This window comes from Myxine glutinosa, chromosome 9, assembly GCF_964187855.1.
Source record: "Myxine glutinosa chromosome 9, kmMyxGlut1.1, whole genome shotgun sequence".
In the NCBI taxonomy this organism is placed as follows: domain Eukaryota; kingdom Metazoa; phylum Chordata; class Myxini; order Myxiniformes; family Myxinidae; genus Myxine; species Myxine glutinosa.
This window is the reverse complement of record NC_136269.1, coordinates 29,338,976-29,350,618: the sequence shown is the minus strand read 5'-3', so window position 1 is coordinate 29,350,618 and position 11,643 is coordinate 29,338,976. Positions and strand designations below refer to the sequence as shown.

At 45.4% G+C, this 11,643-nt stretch overlaps 1 pseudogene; it reads right to left on the bottom strand.

Annotated features, from left to right (window-relative positions):
• Positions 1-10,433: 10,433 nt before the first annotated feature.
• Positions 10,434-10,699, bottom strand: LOC137435885 (U1 spliceosomal RNA; annotated as a pseudogene).
• Positions 10,700-11,643: the final 944 nt, after the last annotated feature.

Sequence of the window (11,643 nt, the reverse complement as noted above, 5' to 3'; positions counted from 1 at the left end):
AGTAAGGCAGCTTCGTGAGTGGATGTAGCTATTAGTAAGGCAGCTTATCGAATGGGTGTAGCTATTAGTAAGGCAGCTTAGCGAATGGATGTGGATGTAGCTATTAGTAAGGCAGCTTAGCAAGTGGATGTAGCTATTAGTAAGGCAGCATAGCAAATGGATGTAGCTATTAGTAAGGCAGCTTATCGAATGGGTGTAGCTATTAGTAAGGCAGCTTATCGAATGGGTGTAGCTATTAGTAAGGCAGCTTAGCGAATGGATGTGGATGTAGCTATTAGTAAGGCAGCTTAGCAAATGGATGTAGCTATTAGTAAGGCAGCATAGCAAATGGATGTAGCTATTAGTAAGGCAGCTTATCGAATGGGTGTAGCTATTAGTAAGGCAGCATAGCAAATGGATGTAGCTATTAGTAAGGCAGCATAGCAAATGGATGTAGCTATTAGTAAGGCCGCTTATCGAATGGGTGTAGCTATTAGTAAGGCAGCTTAGCGAATGGATGTGGATGTAGCTATTAGTAAGGCAGCTTAGCAAGTGGATGTAGCTATTAGTAAGGCAGCATAGCAAATGGATGTAGCTATTAGTAAGACAGCTTAGCAAATGGATGTAGCTATTAGTAAGCCAGCTTAGCAAATGGATGTAGCTATTAGTAAGCCAGCTTATCGAATGGATGTAGCTATTAGTGAGGCAGCTTAGTGAATGGATGTAGCTATTAGTGAGGCAGCTTAGCAAATGGATGTGGATGTAGCTTCCGGGTACACTATGTCCTGTAGTGTCAACATCAGTTTTAGATGGAATACATCGGGCACTCAACATATCCATCAAATGTAGCTCCAGCAGAAGCACTGATGACCCAGGCCAGCATGTTGTACAGGGTACTGGGATAAGATTTTTCACCGCCTCAACAGTGAAATTGCATGACGTTTGATGCCAAGGTCCCTGCATACCTTCACTTCCAGCCAATTCCCCAAGAAGCATCAGAGCAGACATTAAAATGGAATGAAGAGACACATCTGCTTTGACTGGCATTCTCAACTCTTCTGCATCACTCGGACCGGAGGTTTCTGTGCCAGTGGTGTATAGCGACAGCTATTCGGCTGCAAGACTAGTGCAAGGTATTCAATGAATACCATCTAACTGGAAGGTTTCTTCGGCAGAGAGTAGAATTTAAGTTGCGGGAATATCGCCATCAGCAACTGTTTCAGCCTGCTGGATCTGAAAATCAATGAACAAATCATGAGCTGGGCATACATGATACCTATTGATACGTTTCTGTGAAAACTACAGAAATGTATCTGTTAGGTGAGTTATCAATACAAACTGCTGCATGAACCACTGCAATATGGCAACTCCTGTACGAACCGATGCAATATGGCAACGCCTGTACGAACTGCTGGAATGTGGCAACGCCTGTACGAATCGCTGCAATATGGAAACTCCTGTACGAACCACTGCAATATGGCAACGCCTGTACGAATCACTGCAATACGGCAACACCTACGAACCGCTGCAATATGGCAATGCCTGGATGAATCACTGCAATATGGCAACACCTACAAACCGCTGCAATATGGCAACTCATGTACAAATCGCTGCAATATGGTAACACCTATGAACCGCTGCAATATGGCAACTCCTGTACAAACAGCTGCAATATGTTAACACATGTACAAATCGCTGCAGTATGGCAACACCTACGAACCACTGCAATATGGCAATGCCTATACGAAACGCTGCAATATGGCAACTCCTGCAAGAATCGCTGCAATATGGCAACACCGAGGAACCGCTGCAATATGGCAATGCCTGTAGGAATCGCTGCAATATGGCAATACCTACGAACCGCTGCAATATGGCAACTCCTGTACAAACAGCTGCAATATGTTAATACATGTACAAATCGCTGCAGTATGGCAACACCTACAAACCGCTGCAATATGGCAACTCCTGTACAAACAGCTGAAATATGGCAACTGCCGATACGAACCACTGCAATATGGCAATGCCTGTACGAATCGCTGCAATATGCAAACACCTACGAACCGCTGCAATATGGCAACTCCTGTACAAACCGCTGCAATATGGCAATGCCTGTACAAATTGCTGCAATATGGTAACACCTACGAACCGCTGAAATGTGGCAACTCCTGTATGAACCGCTGCAATATGGCACATCCTGTACGAACCGCTGCAATATGGCAATGCCTGTACGAACCGCTGCAATCTGGCAACGCCTGTACGAGCCGCTGCAACTTGGCAACTCCTGGACAAGCCGCTGCAATATGGCAACGCCTCTAAGAATCGCTGCAACATGGCAACTGCCTGTCTGGAGCACTGCAATATGGCAATGCCTGTATGAATCGCTGCAATATGGCAACACCTGGACGAACCGCTGCAATATGGCAATGCCTGTACGAATCGCTGCAATATGGCAACACCTATGAACCGCTGCAATATGGCAACTCCTGTGCAAACTGCTGCAATATGGCAATGCCTGTACAAATTGCACCGATGAACCGCTGCAATATAGCAACTCCTGGACGAACCGCTGCAATATGGCAACTCCTGGAAGAACCGCAGCAATATGGCAACGCCTGTACGAGCCGCTGCAACTTGGCAACTCCTGGATGAACCGCTGCAATATGGCAACGCCTGTACGAATCGCTGCAATATGGAAACTCCTGTACGAATCGCTGCAACTTGGCAACTCCTGGATGAACCGCTGCAATATGGCAACGCCTCTACAAATCGCTGCAACATGGCAACTGCCTGTACGGACCACTGCAATATGGCAATGCCTGTGTGAATCGCTGCAATATGACAACACCTACGAACCGCTGCAATATGGCAACTCCTGTACAAACAGCTGCAATATGGCAACTCCTTTTTTTTTTTTGTATACTGAATCGAGGCTCGTGAAAGAGCTAACATTTATATCACAAACAAATCAACCAGACAAACAAAATATATAAAAAGAGGAAGCGGAGGACAGGATGGGGAGAGAAGGGGAAGCACACAAACACAACATTTGAGAGCAGGGAGATGTGTGGGAGGGAGAGGGCTTGGGGGGAGGAGGCGTGGGAAGGGGTGGGGGGGGGGGGGGGGGGTTGGAGAAGTATAAAACACAAGGACACCAAGGACTTCCAGGACAGAAGTTGGTATTTCAAAAAAGTGGATTTGGGGTGAAATTAGCGGGGGTAGAAAAGATCAAGGTTTTGGATGGGGGAAGATAAGAGATGGTGGTGAACAGCTGTTTTAAAGACCTGGACGGTGGAGTGGGATTGAAGAGAGTGAGGGAGTTTGTTCCAGAGGCGGGAGAAAAGAGGAATGAAGGAGTGAAGGTGAGAAGAGAGTCTTGATTTTGGCAGTTTAACCATAAGAGGGTTGCAGGCAGATCTTGTGCGACCTGTAGGAATATTTGGGGGACAGCGTCCAGAGAGAGCTGGGGGGGCAAGGCCAGAGAGGAGTCGGTAGAAGACGGAAAGACCACCAACCTGCCTGCGGTGAGTGATTGAAAGGCCCTTGGAGTTAGCTTCATCGCAGGAGATTCCAATGATTCTGAATGCTTTGGTTTCAACAGCGTGAAGACGAGCTAGGTGTGAGGCAGGAGCACCAGCCCAGAGGGGAGAGCAGTATTCCATTGAGCTGCGGATGAAAGCCTTGTATGTGTTGAGGAGCTCAGGTGTGCCAAGGAAGGACTTCGCACGACGGAGGATGTCAAGTCGGCGACTGGCTTTGGAGGCCAGATTTGAAATGTGCTTTTCACAGGAAAGATCATGGCAGATAGTGAGACCCAAAAGCTTGAGTGACAGAACTTCTTGGAGAGGATTATTCAGAAAGTGGATGGGAGGGTTGTCCAGTCGGTCTTTTCGGAGAGACATCGTAAGAGTGTGAGATTTGTCAGGATTGAAAGACATGTTCCACTCGTTTGCCCAGTCTGTGATTTTGTCCAGGTCTGCAGAGAGTGAGGAGGCTGCAGACTGCCGATCTGAGGGATGAGGAATGGAGCGACAGAGAGTAGAGTCATCAGCAAAGAGATAGAGAGGATTTTCAAGAGAGTCAGAGAGATCATTGATGAACACCAGCAAAAGCACAGGGCCCAGAACACTGCCTTGGGGAACTCCAGCCTGAACAGGAAGAGGAGATGAGAGAAACCCATTCAGGGCCACACGTTGACTACGACTAGAGAGGAAGTCCGCCAGACATGCGTGGAGATTTCCATGGATACCAAAGGAGGAGAGCTTGGTGAGCAGAGCGGGGTGCCAGACCGTATCGAAGGCACGTGATATGTCAAGGGAGACAGCTCTAATTTCCTGTTTGACATGGAGGACCTCCATCCATTGTTGAGAAAGCAGAAGCAGCATGTCCAGAGTAGAGTGACCAGGTCTGAAACCAAATTGATGATCAGAGATCAAGCCATTGGAGAAGAGGAAAGATTTCATATCCGAAGCAATGATGGATTCCATGACTTTGCTGATAATTGGGAGAAGGCTGATTGGTCTGTAGTTGCTAGGATCTGTTTTTGCACCTTTTTTGTGCAAAGCGGTGATGTTGGCTGATTTCCATGCAGATGGCAGATGACCTTGAGCAAAAGAGATGGTGAAGAGAACAGAGTGAGGGAGTGAAAGAGCGGAAGAACAGGATTTTAGGACCCGTGGGCTGATGCCGTCAGGTCCAGTTGCAGAATCAGAGTCGAGGGCTGACAGAAACTTTTCCACCTTGTCAGGAGGAAAGGACACAGAGTCCAGGAGCAGCTGGGTATGACTGGGTATGGTGGGTACAGAGAGGGATGGGTTTGGGATACAAGATTTAGAGGCAAACACAGAGTTGAGGCATTCAGCTTTTTCGCGTGCGGAGTCAGCGGTGTAGCCATTTGAGGTGAGGGAGGGGATGGAGGGGGAACAAACACCAGAAACAGATTTGACCAGATGCCACCAGGATTTGGAAGAGGGAGACAGATAAGAGAGTTCGTTCTTGAGAACGGAGAGATATTGTTTCCTGGCTCTCCTGAGGGTGGACACACACTTGTTTCGGGCTTTCTGAAAGGAAATGAGATTCCTTCCGTTGGATTTGCTTTACAGGCGACGAAAGCAAGTTGTTTCTGGGCAACAGCCTCACCACAAGATTCCGTGTACCATGGACGGGAGGAAGGGTATGGCAACTGAAGACGAGATGGGATAAATCTGTGCATGAGAGAGAGCAATTTACTTTGGAAGAATTCCCAGGATGAGTTGATGTCAGAGGCGGTAGAGATGGGAGACCAGTCCAGATGATTGATGGCTGCTTGACGACCGTGCCAGTTGGCGTGAGTGAAATGCCAGACTTGTCGACGCTGAGGAGGCTCTCTGAGAATGGTCAGAGAGATGTCCACTTTAACAAGCACATGGTCAGATGAGCCGATTGGAGCAGAAGAAGAGCAACAGACATTTTCAGGGAAGTTAGTCATAACCAAGTCCAGAAGAGAAGATGCTCCGTTGACTGAGATCCGTGTCGGGAAATTGACAGATTGTGTCAGTCCCAGTGAGTCGCAGAAGTCCTTTGCTGAGGAGCCATGGCTGGTGAGAGAGGTACCCACACCCAGCCAACTGGCATGGTGACAATTGAAATCACCACATATGAGGAAGAGAGAGTTGGGATGGGTAGATAGAAGTTGGTCCATATTATCAGACAGCGAGATGTCGATGGAGTCATCACTGTTTGGTGGACGGTACAACACACATATGAACAAAAGGTGGGAGCGAAGGGGAAGCCGTAGCCAAAGGTATTCCTGGGGGTGAGGTGGAGAGAGGGCAGTGCAGGGCGAGTGAGGAAGAGAGTTTTTTAAATAAAGATAGCAACCCCACCTCCAGGACGAGGCTCAGGTCTATCATACCGGAGGAGGGATTAACCTGGGAGAGATACCAAGGAATCAGAGACATCATGAAGGAGGAAAGTTTCTGTTAAGCAGATTACATCTGGTTTGTCAGAAGCAACCTGTTTGGAGAGATCAGTCAAGTTTGAGCGAAGGCCCCGGATGTTTGAGGTCCATACCGTTAATGAAGAGGAAGGGGGAGCATCGGATACAGAACAGGGGGGGAGGGGTAGGGTAAGATGTGGAAGAGGAGGAAGTGGTAGGGAGAGCTGTTGAAGGTGTGTCAGAGAATTCAGAATAGCTTGGAGAAAGGGAAGAATGGGGCGGACAAAAGGTTTGATGGTGATTGGGTGAGGCACAGTGAGGTGTTATTTGAGGAGGGGGAAGAGCGAGGCAGAAGGTTGGGGGAGATGAAGGTGAAAGCTGGAAGGGGGAAGAAGCGTGGAAGATGCTTTGAGGAGGAGGGGTGAGAGGGGAGTCTAGGAGGGGAGGAGCGAGGGAGAGTCCCGGAGGGGAGGGGTGTGGGGGGAGTTTAGGAGGGAAGGGGCAAGGGGGGAGATTTGAAAGGGATGGGTGATGGGGAAGATTTTGAGGGGAGGGGCAAGGGGGTAGATTTGGAGGGGAGGGGTGATGGGGAAGTTTTGGAGGGGAGGGGTGATGGGGAAGTTTTGGAGGGAAGGGGTGAGGGGGAAGATTTGGAGGGGAGGGGCAAGGGGGAAGATTTGAAAGGGATGGGTGATGGGGAAGATTTGGAGGGGAGGGGCAAGGGGGTAGAAATGGAGGGGAGGGGTGATGGGGAAGTTTTGGAGGAAAGGGGTGATGGGAAGATTTGGAGGGGAGGGGCAAGGGGGAATATTTGAAAGAGATGGGTGATGGGGAAGATTTGGAGGGGAGGGGCAAGGGGGTAGTTTTGGATGGTATGGGTGATGGGGAAGTTTTGGAGGGGAGGGGTGATGGGGAAGTTTTGGAGGGGAGGGGTGAGATTGGATTTTGAAAAGTGTACAATTAATGGGAAACGAACATTTATTGCAAAATGAGTTTCTTGTGACCTTCGAGTCAAAAATACGTTTGAGGACGCTGAAGGCGGGGTGGAGTGCAGGAGAGTTTCGGGGATGTAGAAAAGAGGAACTGTAAGAGATGGAATTTTTTTTTTGGAATGAATAGATTTGGTGAGTAAGTCGAAAACATCCTTTTATAGAAGAAGAAGAAGTTGATGTCTCTTTGCAACTCTATCAATCTTTGGAACAAAGGCCTTTCCATTCATGCCATTGTGGCCAAGCATTACACTAGGCCTTACACTAAAAATGAACTTCAAACCTGCGAGAGTTCATTTTTGTCTGTCATCTGGTCGTCATCATGATCGTGACTGATGGACTGATAACACCTACAACACTACGGAAATGTTTTGAGGCAAGTCGGACACAGACCATCTCAGACCCAGACCATCTCAGACCCAGACCAGCTTAGACCCAGACCAGCTCGGGTCCAGACCAGCTCAGACCCAGACCAGCTCAGACCCAGACCAGCTCGGGTCCAGACCAACTCAGACCCAAGTACCAACTTAGACCCAAGAGTTTTTTCAGTGTGACTTATCTTAATTCTTATAATGAAGTATCATTCTTTTCGTCATTTCTTTTCTAAATCCAAGTGGGACAAAAAAAAAGTGGTTGGGTGGGTGGGTCGGTGGGTGGTTGGGTGGTTTTGGTTGATTTTCTATTAATTTTTTTAATATTGTTTTTTAAATTGAGGTTTGAATTATAAATGAAGGCTCAATGAATTGAATTAAATATGAAAGTGATCTTTCTTGAAACTGTGCCTCAGTTTTTATGTTGCAGTTTTATACTATCAGCATATAAATGTAATTGTGCTCCCCCTTACCGTTACAGTGAGCAGAGTGAATGTCCAGATGACCGAGTATAACTGAGTTTTATCATGGGTGTTTTATAATCAACCGTTTTACACTCCATTAATAATCAGGAAAATAGAACTTTTTTTTTGAGGTAAATAAATGTATCGTTCTTTGTTCGTGTGGTTGCCAACTTCAATCAAGATTGGTGCTTTAATGTATAATAAATGGTGGCAATGACTATATTGTTCGTTTAGATTAAAGAAAAAACAAACAAGTACAGATACATTCAAAGTACACCGCCCCCATGCCAAATAATTAAACATCCTCCAGCGCGGCATTGCTGGGGCGCCTCTGGCGCCTGGCAATACCACCTTGGAGCTCATCGAGACTGTATTTGGAAGGAGAAGTGCACAATATTTGATTGATTAATTGCCTAATTAAAATCAATAAAAGATTGTCACAAAATATTTTCTTAATCAATTGGCTAATAGCATAACTAAACCACTTGTGCTTCATCCGAATATGTAACTTTTAGAAATTTAATGAAATGTCATTTATTTTAAAAATAAATAATCAATTTGTTAATCAATATATAATTAATCGATTAATCAATAGATCAAAAATACCTTTTACAGACAAATCACTTGGTCATTGTCATGTCCAAATATCAGCTTCTTAGCTCAAAAGGTGCCTGAGATATTGGTCAGATGAGAAAGAAAATAAACAAGAAGACATCATGCGTAGCACGATACTTACAAAATCCGCCTCCCCAAAGTGTCCATTTCATGACGATTAAAATTTACGATCTTGATCAAAGCTCGGGTCAGCAGGATGAAAAGTGACGATTTTTCAGATGAAAAATGATGATTTTAGAAGTTTGACCTTGAGTTGACCTTTGACCTTATAAATAGGTGGTTTCCCAATTCAGTGAGGCAATACGCAAATGCTGTTCTATTTTCAAGTCAATCGGATGAAAATTGATGGGTTTCAGATGAAAATTGATGATTTTGGAAGTTTGACCTAGAGTTGACCTTTGACCGATTGACATCAAAAAATAGTATGTTTCCCAATTTAATGACTCGATATGCAAATGCTGTTCAATTTTCAAGTCAATTGATTGAGAATTGATGGCTTTTTAGATGAAAATTGATGACTTTTCAAATTTAACATTGAGTTGATCTTTGACCTTTTGACCTCAAAAATCGTTCATTTCCCAATGTATTGACTCAATGTACAAATGTTATTCAATTTTCAAGTCAATGGGGATTTAAAATGGCGATTTTAGAAATTTGACCTCGAGATGACCTTTGACCTCAAAATCAATAGGCTTCTCAATTGGGACGACCTAGACAGCTTGGTGAAGTTTGCTAATAGCTACATCAATTTGCCAAGCTGCCTTACTAATAGCTACAGCCACTTGCTAAGCTGCCTTACTAATAGCTACATCCATTTGCTAAGCTGCCTTACTAAGAGCTACATCCACTCGCTAAGCTGCCTTACTAATAGCGACATCCACTTACTAATAGCGACATCACCACCATCTCTTATCTTCCCCCATCCATAACCTTGATCTTTTCTACCCCCACTAATTCACCCCAGATCCACCTTGTTTGAAATTCCAACTTATTTCCTGGAAATCCTGGCAGTGTCCATATGTTTATACCTCTCCCACCCCCCCCCCCTTCACATGCCTCCCCCCCTTCACATGCCTCCCCCCCTTCACATGCCTCCCCCCCAAAGCCCTCTCCCTCCCACAGATCTCTCGATGTCTCCATGTCTCTCGGTCCCTGCTCTCAAATGTTGTGTTTGTGTCCTTCCCCCTCTCTCCCCATCTTGTCTACCGCTCCCGATGTTATTTGTTTTATGTGTCTGTTTGTCTTTCTGTGTGATTAATGTTCGCTCTTTCACGAGCTTCGATCTTGTATACAAAAAAAAACAAAAAAAAACAAACAAAAAAAACAAGTGAATCCACTTGGATTCCGCCCAGGTTGGCACATGGAAATTATGATGTTGCATAATTATCATCTCGGGTCAAGATTTGAAATTATGCCATGGTTTTTGTAAAATTGCTACTAGTATTCACATTATGTTCACATTCATTCACATTCACAGGGTCCTCTGGGTCCTCTGGGCATTTGGGTCCTCTGGGTCATTTGGGTCCTCTGGGTCATTTGGGTCCTCTGGGTCATTTGGGTCCTCTGGGTCATTTGGGTCCTCTGGGTCATTTGGGTCATTTGGGTCCTCTGGGTCATTTGGGTCCTCTGGGTCATTTGGGTCCTCTGGGTCATTTGGGTCCTCTGGGTCATTTGGGTCCTCTGGGTCATTTGGGTCCTCTGGGTCATTTGGGTCCTCTGGGTCATTTGGGTCCTCTGGGTCATTTGGGTCCTCTGGGTCATTTGGGTCCTCTGGGTCATTTGGGTCCTATATTCCTATCCTATAACATATATATCCTATAACCTATCCTATATCATATAACATATATCCTATATATCCTATAACATAACATATAACAAATATATCCTATATTATGTACTAGCGAGCGGCCGCGTACCAGCCAAAGGGGTAGCCCATGGTTAGCCTAAATATAGATTTGATGACGTCATGTTTACACATCTGAGCGACAGAAACGTGCTTCACTTTTGGAGCGACAGAAATTCCCAGGCAAACGCGAAAACGCACCAGGTTTGCAACCTGTGCGTTAAAAAAAAAAAAAAAATCTGTTTTTAGTTTAACAATTAGGGGATAACGCGAACGCAGTCCCCCACTACCACTAATTATAGTCTAGTTCCCACATTTGGGGAAATCGCAAGGGTCAGCCCACGGGTGGACCTCGCCCTGAGAACACCATATTGTTCTATTAAAATATTCGATAGTACAAGTCAACAATAGTCAACAACCACCATCTTAATGTCAACACCACATTAACCATAATAATCATGTCAACACCAACCACAGTCAACACCACCTTAATGATCATGGTATTTCTCCTGTCAGGTAAGTATGAATTGTTTACCCCACGGTCTCCCTTGTCCTAGTGCGAGCACCGCCTTACTTTACCAGGACGTTTCAACACTTTTCCCTGAATATCTATTTAAATGGTGAATTTTGCACGATATTTGTAAACAAATCCTAATTGTAATATTAGGTTCGATATTATGATTTATTTATTTGGATAATTTCTCGCTTTGCTGCTGAGATTGGAGCAGATTATAAACGATTTAGCGACTGGATGCCTTCCGAGGAAGCCGAAATGTCATGACGCTGTCCTGACGTCATGACGCCACCGTGACGTTGTGACGCTAAGTACTGTATCAACGCATGACGCATGATATTGAGTCGCGATTTTCTCGATCTTGTAACAATAATCTATTTGAAGTTACTCCATCGCACATGGATCCTTGTGTTCATAGTTGATGGATGATTAAGACGAGTCGATGTAGGAAAAGGTTTTGAACTTTCTGGTTGAGTTTGCGGATGCGATTGTGTGGACAGTCCAGACCACTGAGCTGTGTCATCGTGGGAACTCCCAGCCGATGAGAGTACGTTTGCTGGTGGGCGCGAGGCCGCCATATTGGGACTCCCTGCGGACCGAAAATTCCACAGTAAACAACGTGGAATAAACATGAATGATTAGCAGGTTGTTTTCGTTTTTATAGCGCTTTTTCATGTTGTCGTGATTACGAAGAGCAGGTTTTAAAATAAACAGTTTTGTTTTATCGGGCGTTTTTCCTGTTATGGTGAGTACCAAGATGGCGGCCGGCGACTTCAGTTTTTTCAGCAAACCAGTGATCCGGTTATATTTAGATCAGTGGTCCCAACCACTGATCTCTATACTAACTGGATAGGAAGGGAAGCTCATTTTTGAAGCCATTTGTCCGCCATCTTTGCTCCCCCACGATTCCCCAAAACGAATGTCATTTACCGATGTAATGTGATTCCTCTTCTT